Here is a 22,806-nt window from a genome sequence, read left to right as displayed (position 1 = left end):
CAAGAACCAAGCCTGAAGCACAGCTGTCCTTTCCAAGTGAAACCTACAATTGTTGGGCTCTTAAATTATGTTGGAAACCTGAGTTCCCTGCTTACTCTGGGTGGTGGTCAGATCAAGATTCCAAGACCATTACAGCAAAACAGTGTTGTCAGGTGAAGTGAGGTGGAGTATACTTCCTTCCTGCAGTATGTTTACTATTGTTTTTATTTTTTTTTTTGGTACAGGGTCTCTCTCGGCCACCTAGGTGGAAGTGCAGTGGTGCCATCACGGCTCACTGCAGCCAGGCCCCACTGAGTTCAAGCGATCCTCCTGTCTGGGCCTCCCAAAGTGCTGGGTTTACAGGTGTGAGCCACCGCATCTGGTAGTATTCACTATTTTAATAGTTTGATAAAGACAGTAACCAAGTAAGCAAAAATGGAAGGAAGAAAATAAGACTGTTACCAGTGCTTTGAAGGGAAAAACTATCATCCTCTGTAGAAAAAGTGTGCAAGGAAGATAATTCTATTTTAGTGCTAGGTACTATCTCAGTACTAATTACCCTGTACCTCTGCACCTCAAGGTGGTTGTGAGAGGACAAGTTAATTATTTAGTAATTAAGCACAGAAATGTACCAACTTAGGGTAGTAAGCAATAGCTTTTCTGTTTGGTTTTTACTTTTCTTGTTTGAAATTGATAACCAGTTGGGTGCAGTGGCTCACGCCTGTAATCCCAGCACTTTTGGGAAGACGAGGTGTGCAGATCACCTGAGCCCGGGAGTTCCATACCAGCCTGGCCAACATGGTGAAACCCCATCTCTACAAAAAATACAAAAATTAGCCAGAGGTGGTGCCTTGCACCTGTAGTCCTGGGGAGGCTGAGGTGGGAGGATCGCTTGAACCCTGGAGGCAGAGGCCAAGATTGCACCACTGCAATCCAGCCTGGGTGACAGTGTGAGACCCTGTCTCCAGAAAAAAATAAATTGAAAACCCGTCTGTCTCAAACAGAGGAAGAGTTTTGCCATTTTTAAATGAGCAGGAAAGATCTTAATTGTAGCCATCAGGTGCTGTTTGAAAGGTTTTGAGGGCCCCAAAATAGTATAGTTTAGCTAATGGTTGATTCTTTTGTGTTCCTCTTTACAGACGCTCATTTTTTCAAAATTGTGAAATTTATCATATATGCAAAAGGCTGTATAAAATACACATGTAGTTAAAAGAGTGATAGTAAGACACACAGCATTCTGTTTCAGAAATAGAATACTACCTGTACTAGAACATGACAAGCTGCCTATGCACCCCTTCCCCACTGGCACATACCCTTCCGTTTCCTCACTCCCAGTAATTACTGTTTTGAATGCTGAGTTAATCATTCCTTTGCTTTTTAACTTCTCCATCTGTATGTATATTGTTAAATAACTTTTTTTTTTTTTTTTTTTTTTTTTTGAGACACGGCTTGCTCTGTTGCCCAAGCTGGAGAGCAGTGATATGATTACAGCTCACTGCAGCCCTGACCTCCCAGGGGCAAGCAATCCTCCCACCTCAGCCACCTGAGTAGCTGAGACTACAGGTGTACATCACCACACCCAGCTAATTTTTAAAATTTTTTTGTAGAGCCAGGGTTTTGCCATGTTGCCCAGACTAGTCTCAAAGTCCTGAATTCAAGCAATCCACCTGCCCTGGCTTCCCAAACAAAGTGTTGGGATTACAGGCATGAGCCACCACGCCCGGCTTAATACATTTTTTGAGACGGGGTCTTGCTGTGTCACTCAGGCTGGAATGTAGTGGTGTGATCACCGCTTACTGCAGCTTCAAATTCCTGGGTCAAGCAATCCTCCTGCCGCAGCCTCCCAAGTAGCTTGGCCCATGGGTTGTGCCACCACACCCAGCTAATTTTTTATTTTTAGGTCTCACTATGTTGCCCAGGCTTGTTTTGCCAGGTTTTTTTCATTTTTGTTTTTGTTTTGTTTTTGTAAAACAGCTTTACCTAGGTCTAAATGACATACAATAATTTGCATATAAAGTGTACAATTTGACATTCATACACCTGTGAAACCATAAGCACAATCAAGATGATCAAAGTTTTGAGAGCAGTCTTTGACATCTTGTTCTTCAGGAGTGTGACAACTATACTTGGCCCTTTGTTCTTCCGTAATAGCATCCTCTGTAACATTTTGTTACCCTTTTGAAATTTTGGTTATAACTGCATTGAAATTATAGATCAATTTGGGAAGAATTGTTATCTTTACAATACCAAGCTCACTTCCTGTTCAAGAATATAACTATTTAAGTTTTTAAAATATCTGTCAACAAAGTTTTATGTTTCTCACCATAAAGAGCTTATATCTTTGTTAGGTTTATTCCTAGGCACTTTATAATTTTTGTAGACAGTATTTTTAAATAACACTTTCTGAGTTTTTGTTGCTGTTCTGGGTTCTTTTTTAAAGGCCGCAGAAGTAGAATTTGAAATTAGTTTACCCTAAGTTGTAAATAGTACCAGATCCACTTGTTCAAGGAATTTGTCCATTTCATTCATCAAATTTGTTGGAATATTTTCTTAGTTTCTCTTTTTCCTATTTCATTGGCTTCTACTACATTTGGATTTACTTTGCTCTTCTTTCTCTAGCTTCTTCTGATAGCACCTAAGGTCACTGATTTTAGTCTTTGTTAATTTCTTTTTGGAGACAGTCGCTCTGACTGGAGTGAAGTAGCACGATCTTGGCTCACTGCCGCCTCTGCCTCCCAGATTCAAGCGATTCTCCTGCCTCAGCCTCCCGCGTAGCTGGGACTACAGGTGCATGCCACCGCACCCGGCCAATTTTTGTATTTTTAGTAGAGACGGGGTTTTACCATGCTAGCCAGGTTGGTCTCAAACTCCTGACTTCAGGTGATCCACCCACCTCGGCCTCCCAAAGTCCTGGGATTACAGACGTGAGCCACCGCGTCCAGCTGTCTTTGTTAGTTTCTAAAATAAACATTTAAAGCTGTAACTTTCCCTGTAGCACTGCTTTGGCTACATCCTACAAATTTTGGTATGTTGTATTTTTATTATCTTTCAGTTTGAAATACTTTCAAAATTTCTTTTCTTGTTACTCTACCTCCTCCCATCATTATGAATTTCCTTTTAAGTTAACCTATTGGTATTTACTTACCTATACCTCTTTGAATTAATAATGTAGTTGCCGTAAGGACGGTTCATATACATCTTTAGTTTTTCACAGTCTACTTCAAGCTAACATTGTAGCACTTTATGTAAAACATAAACACCTTGCACCCCTCCCCCTGCCCTATCCAAATGCATTTTTTATTGACCTAATAGGGTCTTCTACCTGTTCTACATATCCCATAATTTTGTGGATAATAACTCAGAAATCACTAGTTACAACAAAGCAACAAAGAAGGGAAACTTTTTTTCTTCTTACTGAAAAAGGAATACACTCAAACTTATTCTGCTTATCTTTACACTTGTGTGTTTCAGACTAACTGAAGCCTCACAGCAGCATAGGGTGGGGAAGTAGTTTAAATTTTTTTAATTGCCAGACCTTTTACATGTCTCATTTGATCCCAAAAACTTTGGGGCAAATTATTGCCAGCTTAACAGATAAACCTCTCCTCTGAGCATCAGATCCATGTGACTTCTCATGAGTCTACCTTAACCACCTTATTTAAAATCGCAACTCACTCTACCTTTCTCCTGACTCTTGATTCCCCTCTTTTCCCCCATAGCATGATTACTTTCTAATCTATTATATATTTCACTTACTTATTACTCTTATTGTCTCCCTTTCTAGAAAGTAAGCTCCTTGAAGGTAGGGTTCTGGTTTGTTTTTTGGGTTTTGTCCCCACTTATATACTCAAAGTGACTAGCATGTTAGGTGCTCAGTAAATATTTGTTGCCTGAATGAGTGTCCATTATTTCCACCTGGGTGTTCCGTAGACATCTCATATTCCATCCTCCAGTGTCATCAGTCATCTATACAGGTACCCATACCAGAAATATAATTGTATTCTTTAATAATCACATTCACTCAATTTATTCTTTGAATACATATTTTAAGCATCTGCTACAGACCAGACAGAATTTCTAGGCACTGGGATTACAACAGTAAAACAAAAATCCGTACCCCATGACTGTCCAAGGAATCTTGGGGAAGACAGACAATAAATAAGTACATCTATCAGGTGGTGCTGAGGAGAAATAAAAATAAAGCAGGATAAGACATCCTGACAAGACTTTTGGGCCAAGACCTGAGGAAAGTGAGGGGCAAATCATGTGATCCTAGTCAGATGTAATAGCAAGTATGAATGTCCAAAAGTGCAAAATAGCAAAAGCATGAGCAAAGGACAGAAAAAAAAAAAAAAAAAAGCCAGTGCTGCCTTTTTCTCAATGTTTTGTTTTGGGTAGTGTCTGTTTCTTCAAGTTCACTAGTTCGTTCTCTTGTACCTTATCTGCTGTTAACCCCACACACTATTTTTTCATCCTACATGATGTACTTTTCATCTCTAGTTCAATTTGGGTCTTTTTTTCTATCTTCCAAGTCTAGGTAACTTTTTGAACATATGGAATACAGTTACTCTGTTTTAATGCTCTCTGCTAATTCTAACATCTGTGTCAGTTCTAGTTTGGGTTTCATCTGATCTTTCTCCTCTCTGTGGGTCGTGTTTTCCTGTTTGTCAGCATACCTGGTAGTTTCTGATCAGACACCAGATGTTGTTTTACTTTGTTGGGTGCTAAGTATTTTTGTATTTCAATAAGTATTCTTGAAATTTATTCTAGGATGCTGTTAAGTACATAGACATAGTTTGACCCATTTGGATCTTGCTTACAAGATTTGTCAAGTGGGACCTGAGCTTTTTTAGTCTAGGGCTAATGATTCCACATTACCAAGGCAAGACTTCTCTGTACCACACCTAGCGCCCTACACCTTTTGAGGTTTTATAGTCTGGGTGTGGTAACGAACACTCTTCTGGCGCTGTGTGGGCCCTGGCTACTGTTCTAATACTTCAGGTGCTTTTTTTCTCTGGCCATGGTTCGCTTTCTCACACATGCGCTGATCAGTAGTACTCTGAAGATTACTCAAGGGGGACTGTCCTCATATCTCCAGTGTTCTATATGCAGCTACCAATGTTTGTATCATATTGGTTATTAAAATTTTAATGTGTGATTGTGTTGGTAAGGCTATGCAGAAACAGGTGCTGTCTTTGTTTTAAAGTGTAAGTTGGTATAACCTTTTAAGAGAGCAATCTGGGCAGGGTACAGTGGCTCAGGCCTGTAATCCCAGCACTTTGGGAGGCCGAGCAGGGTGGATCACTTGAGGTCAGGAGTTCGAGACCAGTCTGACCAACATGGTGAAACCCCATCTCTACTAAAAAATACAAAATTAGCCAGGCGTGGGGGCACAGGCCTGTAATCCCAGCTACTTGGGAGACTGAGGCAGGAGAATTGCTTGAACCAGGGAGGCGGAGGTTGCGGTGAGCCAAGATCGCACCATTGCGCTACAGCCTGGGCAGCAATAAGAGCGAAATTCTGTCTCAAAACAAAGAGCAATCTGACAATATCTGTGAAAATTAAAAAATGCACACACATATTCAGAAACTCTAGGAACTTATACTCCAGATATCTACTGACAATAGACATAAACAACTGTGTACAGAATTATTACATTGTGGTATAATGCTGCATAGCAGAAGATTGAAAACAACTGAATGTTAGTTATTAGTAAAGTATGGCATATATTATGTATTAATAATTTTAGTATAATCAATATAATATGTATTTTATGTATAATGGAATGCTGTGCTTTTTTTTTTTTTTTTTTTGAGTCAGAGTCTTGCTCTGTCACCCAGGCTGGAGTGCAGTGGTACGATCTCGGTTCACTGCAACCTCTGCCTCCTGGGTTCAAGCATTTCTCCTGCCTCAGCTTCCCAAATAGCTGGGATTACAGGCATGCACCTCCAGGCCTGATTAATTTTTGTATTTTTAGTAGAGATGGGTTTCACCATGTTGGCCAGGCTGGTCTTGTACTCCTGACCTCAGGTGATCTGCCTGCCTCGGCCTCCTAAATTGTTGGGATTACAGGCGTGAGCCATTGTGCCCAGCCTGTGCTTTTTAAATGAAGGAGATTTGTATTTATGGATATAGAATAATTGTCAAAATATAACAAAAAAAGTGCACAATAGACTTTATTGGTACAATATATAGGCATTTCTCAGAGATACTACATGTTCAGTTCCAGACCAACACAATAAAGCAATTATCATAATAAAGTGAGTCTCACAAATTTTTTGGTTTCCCAGTGCAAATAAAAGTTATGCTGGCCAGGTGCGGTAGCTTATGCCTGTAATCCCAGCACTTTGGGAGGCTGAGGTGGGTGGATCAGTTGAACTCAGGAGTTTGAGACCAGCCTGGGCAACACAGTGAAATCCTGTGTCAACTAAAATACAAAAAAAAAAAAAAAAATTAGCCAGGTGTGGCAGTGTGTGCCTGTAATCCCCACTACTCAGGAGGCTGAGACAGGAGAATTCTTTGAGCCCGGGAGGCGGAGGTTGCAGTGAGCCGAGATCGTGCCATTGCACTCCAGCCTAGGCGACAGAGTGAGACTCCATCCCCCCAAAAAAATACAGACATTAGCTGGGCATGGTGGTGCACACCTGTAGTTTCAGCTACTCAGGAGGCTGAGGCAGGAGGATCACTTGAACCCCGGAGGTAGAGACTGCAGTGAGCCGAGATGGTGCCACTGCACTCCAGCCTGGTCACTAGAGCAAAACCCTGTCTCAAAAAATAAAAAGTGATGCTTACACTATACTATAGTCTATTAAGCATACAATAGCATATCAAAAAAAGTACATACTGTTACTTACAAGTAATTTATTGCTACAAGATGCTAACAGTTATCTGAACCTGCAGTGAGCCATAATCTTTTTGCTCATGGAAGATGTTGCCTCAGTGTTGATAGCTGTTGACTGATCAGGGTGGTGGCTGCTGAAGATTGGAGTGGCTGTGCAATTTCTTAAGACAACAATGAAGTTTGCTGCATCAATTGATTCATCCTTTCACAAAAGTATCTGATGCTGTTTGATAGCATTCTATCCATAGAAGAACTTTTTCAAAACAGGAGTCAGTCCTCAAACCCTATCACTGCTTTATTGACTACATTTAAGTATTATTCTAAATTATTTGTTATGTCAATAGTGTTCACAGCATCTTTATCAGGAATAGATTCCATCAAGAATTTTTTTGCCTAACTATAAGAAGCAACTCTTCACCTTTCAAGTTTTACCATAAGATTGTAGCAGTCGTCACATCTTCACTCATAAGCTTTTCTCATGGCATTCCATTGGGTGCTCAAGAGAGTGTGGGGGCATACATAGCAGGAGGCTGCTGCGATCCCCCCTGGAAAGCACAGATATATAGTATAGCTGCCCCTGAGTTGGGGATAGGCACAAAACCCCACCTGTTTCCCTGGTTCATTTTCTGCTATAAACGAAAGCCTTAAGCCACTGATGGAGGGTTAACATTTTCTCAGGGCAGAAAATGCTTCAGTGGGAGGAACAGAGGCAAAACCCCTCTGCCTCAGAAGGAAGGACAAAGGCAAAGATCTTTCATTTAAGGAGAAAAAGTAGAAGCACAAATCTTAATTTAGAGGAGAGAGACAGAAAATAGTTTGGTGCCTAGCATCCTCCACTGATACTACTACTGGGAGAGGAGTAGGAAATTCCTGCTGAAGACCAAGCATAAATACATGAGGAGCAGGGATAGGAATGCTAAGAAAGACACAATTCTGAGGCCAGGTGTGCAAAGCCTGCGTAAGACTGAGGCTGAGCTAAGACAGCAAAGATTCCTTATTGTCTCTACCATGAGCCTAACACAGACTAACAAGAAAATGCAGTCTACCTCTGAGGGAGGGGCAAGAGCATGGAGAGAGAACATCTTGGGAGCAAAGGCATACAGAGACAGCTGGAAGGTGGAGAGGGAGCTGGAACATTGAGAAAAATACCCTCTGGCATCCTGTCCCTTAAGCGCACAGGAACAGCTCACTGCTAGAGGAATTTGAAATATGTGATGTGCTGCAGATAACAGTAAGAAAACATAAACTCACCTTCTTACAATATTGACAACTTACCATTCCAGCCTAACAGGCATGCATTTATAACCAGACATAAATACTGTTTACCTCAGTTTCTGTTTTTTTCTACACACAATAAATTAAATTCAATATTATAAGACTCAAGGAAAAAAAAGAAAAAAACACCTTGTTAAGAGATAAAGCAATTAATAGAACAAGACTTGGAGTTGACTCATAAAATTTGAATTATCAGTTAAGGACTAACATTAATATACTGTATTGAAGGATATAGTGGAATAGGAGGACAACACATTGATGCCAGGTGTTTTAGCAGAGGTGAAAACTATAAAAATATAAATGGAAATGCTAGAAATAAAAAGCATGATATCAGAGATGAAAATCCCTTCAACAGGTTCATTAGTAGAATGGAAGTAGCTGAGGAAAGATTCAATGTATTGGAAGATACACTTATTCTGAAACACTGAGAAAAAAATTACAACAACAACAAAAAAAGCCGGGTGTGGTGGCTCACACCTGTAATCCCAGCACTTTGGGGGGCCAAGATGGGCAGATCACTTAAGGTCAGGAGTTTGAGACCAGCCTGGCCAACATGGCAAAACCCCATCTCTACTAAAAATACAAAAATTAGCCGGGCATGGTGGCAGGTGTTTGGAATCCCAGCTACTCGGGGGGCTGAGGCAGGAGAATTGCTTGAACCGGGGAGGTGGAGGTTGCAGTAAGCTGAGATCCTGCCAGTGCACTCCAGCCTGGGCACAAGAGTGAAACTCTGCCTCCAAAACAAAGCAATAAAAACAGTGCCCAGGAGCTATGGAATAATAACAAGCAGTCTAACATACATGTAATAAAAGTCTTAGAAGGAGAAGAGAAAACAGGAAATAATATTTTAGAAGATAATGGCAAGGAATTTTTCAGAAATAATAACAAAACATCAAACCACAGATCTAACAAGTTTAGAGAACACCAAGCAGGATAAATACCAAAACCAATTAAAGCAGCCAGAGGAAAAAAACACACTCAGAAGGACAAGGTAAGAATTATAGCAGAGTACTCATCAAAATAACAGAGTGACATATTTAAAGAAATAAATCAACCCCCAATTTTGTATTCTGTGAATAAATCTTTGAAAAATAAAAGATGAAATAAAGGCTTTTTAGACAAAAGCTGAAAGAATTCACTGTCAGCAGACCTATGGTAGAAGTGTGATGGCAGATAGAAACTTGGATACATAATGAAGAAATGACTAGTGCTTTATAACAAGTTATCCCCAAACTTAAGTGACTTAAAACAACATTTTCTCAAGTCTGTGGGTTAGAAATTCACCATCAGTTTGGCTGGGTGTTTTAGTGTCGCTCATGTGGTTACGATTATGTGGTTGGCTGGGTGTGTAATTACAGGAAGGCTTGCCTGGGGTGAAGGATCCACTTCCAAACTCATTCAATTCATATGACTCTTTGGAGGAGGCCTAACTTCTTCACCAAGTGGGATTCTCCATAGGGGTATTTCAGTACCTTCATGACATGTCATCTGGCTTCCCCCACTGCCAGAGATTGGAGACAAAATGGAAGGTGCAATGTCTTTTACGACCTAGCCTTAGAATCACACATTTCTACCACATTCTATTCATTTAGTAAATTACTACAGCGCACACTCAAGGGAATGGGAATTAGGCTGTTCCCAAGGTAGGAGTATTGAAGAATTTGTGGACATATTTTTAAAGCAACCCACACCAGAAAATTATTCAAAAATGATGATAAATATAAAAGTTTTTTGTTAAAGAATTTAGTCTAAAGCAAAAATATTACCACTGTATTCTGGGGTTTATTACACATATTGAGATGTATGACAATAGCATAAATGATGCAAGAGAAATTGGAAGTATATTGTTGCAAGGTTCTTCTAACTATACGTGAAGTGGTATACTATTTGAAGTTTGTGTAAGTTGAACATGCATATTTTAAAACCTGGAGAAGCCACTGAAACCTTTTTTTAAATAAAGAGCTATAACAAGCCAGTAATGGTGATAAAATCAAGAGAATACTCAATCCAAAAGAAAGTGAGAAAAAAGAAAATGGGACAAGTAGAAAATAGCAAAATGGTGAGATTACATTCAACCATATCCATAATTACATTAAAATGTAAACTAATTTCCAATTAAAAGACATCAGATTGAATAAAAAAACAAGACCCATCAGTCTTCAAGATGGCTGACTAGAGGCATCTAGTACTCACCTTCTCCATAAAGAACCAAAGTAGTGAATAGATAATCACAGTTGGAATAGGTTATCTAGGAGAGAACACTAAAATTCAACAGAGAAGTGAACAGGAAACACCTAAAACAAGGAAGGAGAGGGAAGTTAGGCAGCCTGCTCAGCTGGGATTGGCTGGGTGCCTGTAGAGACTTCCCAATGAAGGGAAAGGGTTAGGGATAGACCCCCCCCAGTAGTCCACTTTTTTTTTTTTTTTTTTTTTTTTTTTTTTTTTTTGAGATGGAGTCTTGCTCATCGCCCAGGCTGGAGTGCAGTGGCGCGATCTCGGCTCACTGCAAACTCTGCTTCCCGGATTCACACCATTCTCCTGCCTCAGCCTCCCAAGTATCTGGGACTACAGGCGCCCGCCACCACGCCCGGCTAATTTTTTGTATTTTTAATAAAGATGGGGTTTCACCGCGTTAGCCAGGATGGTCTCGATCTTCTGACCTCGTGATCCGCCCGTTTGGCCTTCCAAAGAGCTGGGATTACAGTCGTGAGCCACCGCGCTCGGCCGCAGTCCACGTTTTTTATTGTAGACTCCTACAATCCTAACCACAGGAAAGCCCCCTCAATCCTTGTGGACCCTGAGACTAACATAGGGAGCTGCTTAAAGACCATGTGATGGTATTGCTCCAGAAAGGGAGTTAAGGCTGAGTCTTGCACACCCTGAGTTCTAAGCAGCTACAGCAGGGTACCATTTTGAGAGCCAGCACCTCCATGCGCCACCAGGCAGCCTGGGGACAGGTTTGCCTAGACTGGCACAATGCCCTACCCAACCAACACCACATATACATCTTCAGGAAAAAGTCCTCCACTATGAAAGCAAATCCAAAAAAATCGGAAGAAGTGACTGTTGGACCAGATGTGTGGAGAAAAATGTAAGGACACAACAAACACGAAAAAGCAGGGAAATATGACACCTTCAAAGGCACACAATAATTCTCCAGCAACAGATTCCAATGAAAAAGAAATTTATGAAGTCCCAGAAAAAGAATTCAAAGTAATGATATTAAAGAAGCTCAGTGAGATAGAAGAGCACACAACAAATACAAAAAATAATGAGAAATTTACCAAAGACATAACAATCATGAAGAAAAACCACCAAATTTTGGAACTGGTGAATTCACTGAATGAAATACAATACACGTTTAAAACCTTCAAAAATAGAGTAGATCAAGTAGAACAAAGAATTACAGAACTTGCAGACAGGTCTTTTGAAATAACCCAGTCAGATAAAAACAAAGAAAAAAGAATGAACGAAGCCCACATGACATATGGGACACCATAAAATGACCAATATTCAAATTTTTGGTGTTCCAGAAGGCAAAGAGAAAAGGGATAGAAAATCCATTTAATGAAACAGTAACTGAAAACTTCCCAAGTAAGAGATTTAAAGATCCAATACAGGAAGTTCAGAGGTCCCCAAACAGATGCAATTCAAAGAGATCTTCACAGCACATGGTCTTCAAATGTCAAAGACAGAGAATTGCAAAAACAGCAAGAGAATAATGTCTAGTCACTTACAAGGGATCTCCCAATTGACTAAGCAGAATTCTCAGTGGAAACCTTACAGGCCAGGAAAGAATGGGATGGTATAGACAATGAGCTGAGAAAAAATCTGCCAGCCAAGGACACTACACCCAGCAAAGTTATCCTTCATAAATGAAGGAGAAGTAGTCTTTCCCAGATAAGCAACAGTTGAGGGAATTCATCACACTAGGTGAGCCCTACAAGAAATAAGTTTAAGAGAGTCCTGGAAGGAAAACAATGATGCACACCACCATAAAAACACAAAAATTACAAAACCCACTGGTAGAGCAAAGAGACAAATGAGGAGAAAGGACTCAAACATTACCACTACAGAAAACCACCAAATCACAATAATAGGAGAGAAAGAGAGGAACAAGGGATATATAAAACAAGTAGCTATCAAGTAATAAAATTACAGGAATTAGCTCTCACATATCAATAATAACCTTGAATGTAAACAGATTAAACTTTACACTTGAAAGTTACAGGGTGGCCGAATGGATTAAAAAAAACATGGCCCACCTATAAGCTGCCTAAAAGAAACTCATCTCACTTGTAAGAACATATACGGACAAAGTAAAGACATGGAAAAAGAGATTCCAATCAAATGGTAATCAAAAGAAAGCAGGGGTAGCTATACCAATGTTAGATAAAACAGACTTTAAGTCAAAAACTGTTAAAAGAAATGAAGGTCACTATATAATGATAAGTGGATCAACACAGCAAGAGGATATAACAATTATATATGTACCCAACATTAGAGCACCCAGATATATAAAGCAAATATTAGATCTAAAGGGAGAGATGCACTGTAACATAGAGTTTGGGACTTCAACGTACGACTTTCAGAATTAGACCAACTAGATGGAAAATTAAGAGACATTTACACTGCACTTTAGAACTAATGGACCTAAACAGAACATTTCATCCTACAGCTGTAGAATACACTTTCTCCTCATCAGCAAATGAAGCATTTTCCAGCACAGACCATATGTTAAGCCACAAAACAAGTCTCAACAAATTTTTAAAATAGAAATCATATCAATTATCTTCTCAGACCACAATGGGATAAAATAATAAATAAGTAGCATGGGCTGGGCGCGGTGGCTCATGCCTGTAATCCCGGCACTTTGGGAGGCCGAGGCAGGCGGATCATGAGGTCAAGAGTTCGAGACCAGCCTGGTCGGCATGGTGAAACCCCGTCTCTACTAAAAATACAAAAAATTAGCTAGGCATGGTGGCGCACACCTGTAATCCCAGCCACTTGGGAGGCTCAGGCAGGAGAATTGCTTGAACCCAGGAGGCAGAGGTTGCAGTGAGCTGAGATGGTGCCGCTGCACTCCAGCATGGGTGACAGAGTGAGACTCTGTCTCAGAAAAAAGAAAAAAAAAAGTAGCATGAGGAACGTTGGAAACTGTACAAATACATAGATTTGTATGAACATAAATAATATGTTCCTGAATGACCACTGGGTCAGGGAAGGAATTAATAAGGAAATTAAAAAGAAAACTTTTTTTGAGACAGGATCTCACTCTGTTGCCTAGGCTGCAGGGCAGTGGAACGAACATAGCTCACCACAGCCTCAACCTCCCAGGCTCAAGTGGTCCTCCAGCGTCAACCTCCTTAGTAGCTGGAACCACAGCTGTGTGTCACTATGCCCAGCTAATTTTTAATTTTTTGTAGAGATGGGGTCTTGCCATGTTGCTCAGCCTGGTCTCAACTCCTGGGCTCAAGTGATCATCTTGCCTCAGCTTCCCAAAGTGATAGGACTATAGGCGTGAGCCACGACACATGGCCAAAAAATCTCTTGAAACAAGTAAAAATTAAAACACAACATATTGGCTGGACATAGTGGCTCATGCCTGTAATCCCAGTTCTTCGGGAGGCTGTGGCAGAGGATCATTTGAGGTCAGTAGTTTAAGATCAGCCTATGCAACATAGCAAGACTCCATCTCTACAAACAACGTTTTTTAAATTAGCTGGGCATGGTGGTGTGCACCTGTAGTCCTAGCTACTTGGGAGGCTGAGGCAGGAGGGTCACTTGAGCCCAGGAGTTCAAGGTTAAAGTGAGCTACAATCACATGACTGCACTACAGCCAGAGTGACAGAGCAAGACCCTGTCTCTAAAACAGCAACATAAAAAAGCCTATGAGATACAGCAAAAACAGTGCTAAGAAGGGAGTTTATAGCAATAAACACCTACATCAAAAAAGTAGAAAAATTTCAAACAATCTAATGATGTACTTCAAGGAAATAGGAAGGCAATAAACCAAACCCCAAATTAGTAGAAGTTAAGAAATAATAAAGATCAGAGGAGAACTAAACAAACAGATAAAAGAGTAAGGCACAGTGGTGCAAGGCTGTATACTAGCTAATCTGGAGGCTGACGAGGGAGGATTGTTTTTGCCCAGGAGTTTGAGACCAGCCGGGGTAACATAGCGAGCCCCCATCTTAAAAAAAAAAAAACAAAACAAACCTGGCCAGAGTAATCAAACAAGAGAAAGAAGTAAAGGACGTCGAAATTGGAAAAGAGAAAGTCAAACCATAGACGTTCACTGATGATATGATTGTATACCTAGAAAACCCTAAAGACCCATCCAAAAAGCTCCTAGATCTGATAAACAAACTCAGTAAAGTCTCAGGATACAAAATCAGTGTACATAAATCAGTAGCACTGCTATATGCCAACAACAATCAAGCTGAGAATCAAATCAAGAACTCAATCCCTTTTACAATAGCTGCAAAAAATAAAATAAAATAAAATAAAATACCTAGGAATATACTTAACCAAGGAGGTGAAAGATGTTTATAAGGAAGACTACAAGACACTGCTGAAAGAAATAATAGATAACACAAATGGAAACACATTCCATGATCATGGATGGGTAGAATCAATATTGTGAAAATGACTACACTGCCTAAAGCTTTCTACACATTCAATGCAGTTCCCATCAAAATATCATCATCATTCTTCACAGAACTAGAAAAAACTCCTAAAATTTATATAAAACCCGAAATGAGCCTGCACAGCCAAAGCAATACTAAGCAAAAAGAACAAATCTGTAGGCATCACATTACCCACCTTCGACTGTACTCTGTACTGTAAGGCTAAAGCTACCAAAACAGCATGGAACCAGTATAAAAACAGGCACGTAGACCAATGCAACAGAATAGAGAGCACAGAAATAAAACCAAATACTTACACCTAACTGATCATTGATGAAGCACAGAAAAACATAAATTGCGGAAGGGATACCCTATTCAATAACTGGTACAGGAAAAATTGGCAAGCCACATGTAGAAGAATGAAACTGGATCCTCATCTCTCACCTTATACAAAAATCAACTTAAGATGGATCAAAGACTTAAATCTAAAACCTGAAACCATAAAAATTGTAGAACATCAGAAAAACTGTTCTGGACATTAGCTTAGGCAAACACTCATGACTAAGGCCGCAAAAGCAAATGCAACAAAAATAAATATAAATAAATGGGACCTAATCAAACTAAAAAGCTTCTGCACAGCAAAAGAAATAGCAGAGATAACACACAGTAGGAGAAAATATTTGCAAACTATGCATCTGAAAAAGGACTAATATCCAGAATCTACAATGAATTTGAACAAATCAGCAAGAAAAAAACAATCTCATCAAAAAGTGGGTAAAAGACACAAATAGACAATTTTCAAAAGAAGATATACAAACAGCCAACAAACATATGAAAAATGCTTAACATCCCTAAGTATCAGAGGAATGCAAATTAAAACCACAATGATACCAACTTACTCCTGCAAGAATGGTCATAATTAAAAAGTCAAAAAACAGTAGATATTGGTGTGGATTTGGTGAAAAGGGCATATTTTTACACTGCTGGTGGGAATGTAAACTAGTACAACCACTATGGAAAACAGTATGGAGATTCCTAAAAGTAGAATTACCATCTGATCCAGCAATCCCACTACTGGGTATCTACTCAAAGGAAAAGAAGTTATTATATGAAAAAGACACATGCACATGCATGTTTATAGTAGCACAGTTCACAATTGCAAACATAATGAACCCAACCTAAGTAACCCACCAACCAACAAGTGGATAAAGAAAATGTGGTATATATACCCCATGGAATACTACTCAGCCACAGAAAGGAATACAATAATGTCTTCTGCAGCAAGTTGAATGGAGCTGGAGGCCATTATTCTAAGTGAGGTAATCAGGAATGGAAAACCAAATATGGCATGTTCTCGCTTATAAGTGGGAGCTAAGCTATCAAGATGCAAAGGTAGAAGAATGATATAATGGACTTTGGGGATTCGGAGGGGGCAGTGCGGGATAAAAGACTACATATTGGGATAAAAGCAGTGTACATTGCTTGAGTGATGGGTGTGCCAAAATCTCAGAAATCACCACTGAAGAACTTATCCAGGTAACCATGGATACTTTTGGTTACTTTTCCATGTAACCAAAAAACCACCTGTACCCCAGAAACTATTGAAATAAAGAAAAGTTGGCTTTTAAAAGAGGATAAACAAAATGGATACTGTTAGCTAGACTAACCAAGAAAAAAAGAGATTGTATACCTAGAAAACCCTAAAGAAATAGAATAAGATATGAAAAAGGAGAATTACAACTGATACCACAGAAACATAAAAGATTATCAGATATTATTAACAAGTAAACACTAATAAACTGAAAAACCTAGTGGAAATGAATAAATTCCTGAACATATACAACCTACCAAGATTGAATAAAAAAGACATAGAAAACCTGAACAGACCAATAACAAGTAATGAAGTTGAAATGGTAATTTAAAAAATCTCCCAACAAAGAAATGTGCAGGACTGGATGGCTTAATTGCCAAATTCTACCGAACTTTCTAAGAACTAACACCAATTCTCCTCAAACTATTCCAAAAAATTAAAGAGAGAATTCTCCATAACTCATTTTACAAGGCCAGCATAACCCTGATACTAAAACCAGACAGAGACTCAACAAAAAAGTACAGGCCAATATCTCTGAAGAACATGCACACAAAACTCCTCAACAAGGCTGGGCAGGTGGCTTACACCTGTAATCTTAGCACTTTGGGAGACCGAGGTGGGTGGATCACAAGGGCAGGAGATCGAGACCATCCTGGTCAACATGATGAAACCTCGTCTCTACTAAAAATACAAAAATTAGCACCTGTAGTCCCAGCTACTCAGGAGGCTGAGGCAGGAGAATCTCTTGAAGGTGGGAGGTGGAGGTTGCAGTGAGCCAAGAGTGCACCACTGCACCACTCCATCCTGGGTGAAAGAGAGATTCCATCTCAAAAAAAAAAAAAAAACCTCAACAAATACTAGCAAACTCAATCCAACAACATATCAAGAAGATAATACACCATGATCAACTAAGATTTATCCCAGGGATTCAAGGATGATTCAACATACGCAAATCAATAAACGTGCTACATCACATCAACCGAATGAAGGACAAATACTGTATGATCATCCCAATAGATACAGAAAAAGGATTTAATAAAATTCAACATCCCTTCATGATAAAAATTCTCAACAAACTAGACATAGAAGAAATGTACGTCAACATAATAAAGGTCATATATGACACACAGTTAACATTATACAGAATAAGGAACAGCTGAATGCTTTTCCGCTAAGAATTGGAACAAGACAGGAATGCCTACTTTCAGCACTCCTAGTCAACACAGTACTGGAAATCCCAGCCAGAGCAATCAGGCAAATGAAAGAAATAAAACGCATCCAGCCAGAACACAATTTATATGCCTTATTGGCTCCATTAAACTTTTTTAAAACTTTAAATAAATAAATAAAAGCAATCCACATTAACAAAGGGGAGGTCAAATTGTACCTCTTTGCAGTTGACATAATCTTATATCTAGAAGAACAACCTAAAGACTCCACCAAAAAATGCTTAGATCTGATGAATAAATTTGGTAAAGTTGTAAGATACAAAATCAGCATACAAAAATCAGTAGTGTTTTTGGTTTTTTAAACTAGAGATGGGGTGTCGCTATGTTGCTTAGGCTGGTCTTGGACTCCTGGGCTCAAGTGATCTCCCCATCTTGGCCTCCCAAAGTGCTGGGATTACAGGCATGAGCCACAGTGCCCGGCCTCAGAAATCAGTAGTGTTTCTACACACCAATAATAAACTAGCTGAGAAAGAAATCAAGAAGGCAATCCCACTTAAAATAGTTTAAAAAAATTTTAAATACCTAGGAATAAATTTAACCAAGGAGGTGAAAGACCTCTACAAGGAAAACTCCCAAACATTGATAAAAGAAACTGAAAAGGACACAAACAAATGGAAAGACATCCCAAGCATGTGGATCATAAGAATTAGTATTATTAAAATGACCATACTGCCCAAAGCATTCTACAGACTGAATACAATCTGTATCAAAATGCCAATGCAATTTTTCACATAAATAGGAAAAAAAAAATCCTAAAATTCATATGGGACCAAAAAGAGCCTAAATAGCCAAAGGAATCCAGAGCAAAAAGAGCTTGAGGCATCATACTACTTGACTTCAAAATATATTACAAGCCTATAGTAACCAAGACAGCATGGTATTAGTTTAAAAACAGAAACAGAGACCAGTGGAGCAAAACAAAGAACACAGAAAGAAATCCGTGTATTTATAGCTGACTGATTTTCAACAAAGGTGTGAAGAATATTGGGTAAAGAACACCCTCTTCAATAAATTGTGCTAGAAAAACTGTATATACGTATGCAGAAGAATGAAAGAGGACCCCCTCTCACCACAACCAAAAACCAGTTCAAGATGGAGTAAATACTTAAACATAAGTCCTGAAAGCATAAGACTACTAGAAGAAAACATATGAGAAACACCAGGACATTGATCTAGGCAAAGATTTTATGGCCCTAGGACATCAAAAGCACAGGCAACAAAAACAAAATTAGATGAGTGGGACCATACTAAACTAAAAAGCTTCTGCATAGCAAAGGAAACAATAAACAGACTGAAGAGACAGCCTGTTGAATGGGAGAAAATATCTGCAAACTATTTCTCTGACAAGGGACTAATATCCAGAATATATAGGAAGTCCAAGAAGAGTAAAACAACAACAAATCTCATTAAAAAGTGGGCAAAGAACATGAACAGACATTTCTTTTTTTTTTTTACATTTCCGATTTTATTTAAAATATGAACATAGTAGATAGGACACATACTACATAATTGTTTAATAATATAGAAGGTAAATTAATATAGCCAAGGTACTGAGTTTGGAAGAAAGTGCGTGCAGTTACTGGCCTCTTTTCTGTGCGACTCCCTTTCCTTTTTCTGTGTCTTCATATGTATGTAAATAGTTCTTTTATTATTATTATACTTTAAGTTCTAGGGTACATGTGCACAACATTCAGGTTTGATACATAGGTATACATGTGCCATGTTGGTTTGCTGCACCCATTAACTCATCATTTACATTAGGTATTTCTCTTAATGCTGTCCCTCCCTGAGCCCCTTAACCCCCAACAGGCCCTGGTGTGTGATGTTCCCCACCCTGTGCCCAAGTGATCTCATTGTTCAGTTCCCACCTATGAGTGAGAACATGTGGTGTTTGGTTTTCTGTCCTTGTGATAGTTTGCTCAGAATGATGGTTTCCAGCTTCATCCATGTCCCTGCAAAGGACATGAACTCATCCTTTTTTATGGCTGCATAGTATTCCATGGTGTATATGTACCACATTTTCTTAATCCAGTCTATCATTGATGGACATTTGGGTTGGTTTCAAATCTTTACTATTGTGAATAGTGCTACAATAAACATACATATGTATGTGTCTTTATAGTAGTATGATTTATAATCCTTTTGGTATATACCCAGTAATGGGATTGCTGAGTCAAATGGTAATTCTAGTTCTAGATCCTTGAGGAATTGCTACACTGTCTTCCACAATGGTGGAACTAATTTACACTCCCATCAACAGTGTAAAAGCTTTCCTGTTTCTCCACATCCTCTCCAGCATCTGTTGTTTCTTGACTTTTTAATGATTGCCATTTTAACTGGCACGAGATGGTATCTCATTTGGTTTTGATTTGCATTTCTCTGATAGCCAGTGATGATGAGCATTTTTTCATGTGTCTGTTGGCTACATAAATGTCTTCTTTTGAGAAGTGTCTGTTCATATCCTTTGCCCACTTTTTGATGGGGTTGTTTTTTTCTTGTAAATTTCTTTGAGTTCTTTGTAGATTCTGGATATTAGCCCTTTGTCAGATGGGTAGATTGCAAAAATTTTCTCCCGTTCTGTAGGTTGCCTGTTCCCTCTGATGGTAGTTTCTTTTGCCGTGCAGAAGCTCTTTAGTTTAATTAGATCCCATTTACCTATTTTGGCTTTTGTTGCCATTGCTTTTGGTGTTTTAGCCATGAAGTCCTTGCCTATGCCTATGTCCTGAATGGTATTGCCTAGGTTTTCTTCTAGGGATTTTATGGTTTTAGGTCTAACATTTAAGTCTTTAATCCCTCTTGAATTAATTTTTGTGTAAGGTGTAAGGAAGAGATCCAGTTTCAGCTTTCTACACATGGCTAGCCAGTTTTCCCAGCATCATTTATTAAATAGGGAATCCTTCCCCCATTTCTTGTACAGGTCTGTCAAAGATCAGGTGGTTGTAGATGTGTGGCATTACTTCTGAGGCCTCTGTTCTTTTCCACTGTCTATATCTTTGTTTTAGTACTAGTACCATGCTGTTTTGGTTACTGTAGCCTTGTAGTATAGTTTGAAGTCAGGTAGTGTGATGCCTCTAGCTTTGTTCTTTTTGCTTAGGTTTGTCTTGGCAATGCAGGCTCTTTTTTGGTTCCATGTGAACTTTAAAGTAGTTTTTTCCAATTCTGTGAAGACAGTCGTTGGTAGCTTGATGGGGATGCTTGATGGAGATGGAATTGAATCTATAAATTACTTTGAACAGTATGGCCATTTTCACGATATTGATTCTTCCTATCCATGAGCATAGAATATTCTTCCATTTGTTTGTGTCCTCTTTTATTTCATTGAGCAGTGGTTTGTAGTTCTTGAAGAGGTCCTTCACATCCCTTGTAAGTTGGATTCCTAGGTATTTTATTGTTTGTAGCCATTGTGAATAGGAGTTCACTCATGATTTGGCTCTCTGTTTGTTAATGGTGTATAGGAATGCTTGTGATTTTTGCACATTGATTTTGTATCCTGAGACATTGTTGAAGTTGCTTATCAGCTTAAGGAGATTTTGGGCTGAGACAATGGGGTTTTCTAAATATAGAACCATGTCATCTGCAAACAGGGACAATTTGACTTCCTCATTTCCTAATTGAACACCGTTTATGTCTTTCTCTTGCCTGATTGCCCTGGCCAGAACTTCCAACATTATGTTTAATAGGAGTGGTGAGAGAGGGCATCCTTGTCTTGTGCAGGTTCTCAAAGGGAATGCTTCCGGTTTTGGCCCATTCAGTATGATACTGGCTGTGGGTTTGTCATAAATAGCCTTTATTATGTTAAGATACGTTCCATGAATACCTAGTTTATTGAGAGTTTTTAGCATGAAGGTCTGTTGAATTTTGTTGAAGGCCTTTTCTGCATCCATGGAGATAATCATGTGGTTTTTGTCATTGGTTCTGTTTTGTGATGGATTACGTTTATTGATTTGCGTATGTTGAACCAGCCTTTGCATCCCAGGGATGAAGCCGACTTGATCGTGGCGTATAAGCTTTTTGATGTGCTGCTGGATTCCGTTTGCCAGTATATTATTGAGGATTTTCACGTCGATGTTCATCAGGGATATTTGTCTAAAACTCTGTTTTTTTGTTGTGTCTCTGCCAGGGCTTGGTATCAAGATGAAGTTGGCCTCATAAAATGAGTTAGGGAGGATTCCCTCTTTTTCTATTGATTGGAATAGTTTCAGAAAGGATAGTACTAGCTCCTCTTTGTACCACTGGTAGAATTCGGCTGTGAATCCGTCTGGTCCTGGACTTTTTTTGGTTAGTAGGCTATTAATTATTGCCTCAATTTCAGAGGCTGTTATTGGTTTATTCAGAGATTCAACTTCTTCCTGGTTTAGTCTTGGGAGGGTGTATGTGTCCAGGAATTTATCCATTTCTTCTAGATTTTCTAGTTTATTTGCGTAGAGGTGTTTATAGTATTCTGATGGTAGTTTGTATTTCTGTGGGATCGGTGGTGATATCCTGTTTATCATTTTTTTATTGCATCTATCTGATTCTTCTCTCTTTTCTTCTTTATTAGTCTTGTTAGCGGTCTGTCATTTTTGTTGATCTTTTCAAAAAACCAGCCCCTAGATTCATTATTTTTTTTTTGAAAGATTTTTTGTGTCTCTATCTCTTTCAATTCTGCTCTTAGTTTCTTGCCTTCTGCTAGCTTTTGAATTTGTTTGCTCTTGCTTCTCTAGTTCTTTTAATTGTGATGTTAGGGTGTCGATTTTAGATCTTTCCTGCTTTCTCTTGTGGGCATTTAGTGCTATAAATTTCCCTCTACACACTGCTTTAAATGTGTCCCAGAGATTCTGGTACATTGTGTCTTTGTTCTCATTGGTTTCAAAGAACATCTTTATTTCTGCCTTCATTTTGTTATTTACCCAGTAGTCATTCAGGAGTAAGTTGTTCAGTTTCCATGTAGTTGTGTGGTTTTGAATGAGTTTCTTAATCCTGAGTTCTACTTTGATTGCAGTGTGGTCTGAGAGACAGTTTGTTGTGATTTATGTTCTTTTACATTTGCTGAGGAGTGCTTTACTTCCAATTATATGGTCAATTTTAGAATAAGTGTGATGTGCTAAGAAGAATGTATATTCTGTTTATTTGGGGTGGAGAGTTCTGTAAATGGCTATGAATACACATTTCTTAAAAGAAGACATACAAATGGTCAACAGGAAATGTTCAACATCACTCTTCATCAGAGAAAAATCATAATCATAATGAGGCGCTGGGTGCGGTGGCTCACGCCTGTAATCC

General features: G+C 39.1%; 1 pseudogene; it reads left to right on the top strand.

The window, feature by feature from the left end:
• Positions 1-22,806, top strand: part of LOC103878420 — a 46,250-nt pseudogene that overhangs the window by 19,260 nt on the left and 4,184 nt on the right.

This window comes from Papio anubis, chromosome 13 (assembly GCF_008728515.1).
Source record: "Papio anubis isolate 15944 chromosome 13, Panubis1.0, whole genome shotgun sequence".
NCBI classification, from domain to species: domain Eukaryota; kingdom Metazoa; phylum Chordata; class Mammalia; order Primates; family Cercopithecidae; genus Papio; species Papio anubis.
The sequence above is the reverse complement of the archived record's forward strand: the minus strand, read 5'-3'. Positions and strand labels throughout refer to the sequence as shown.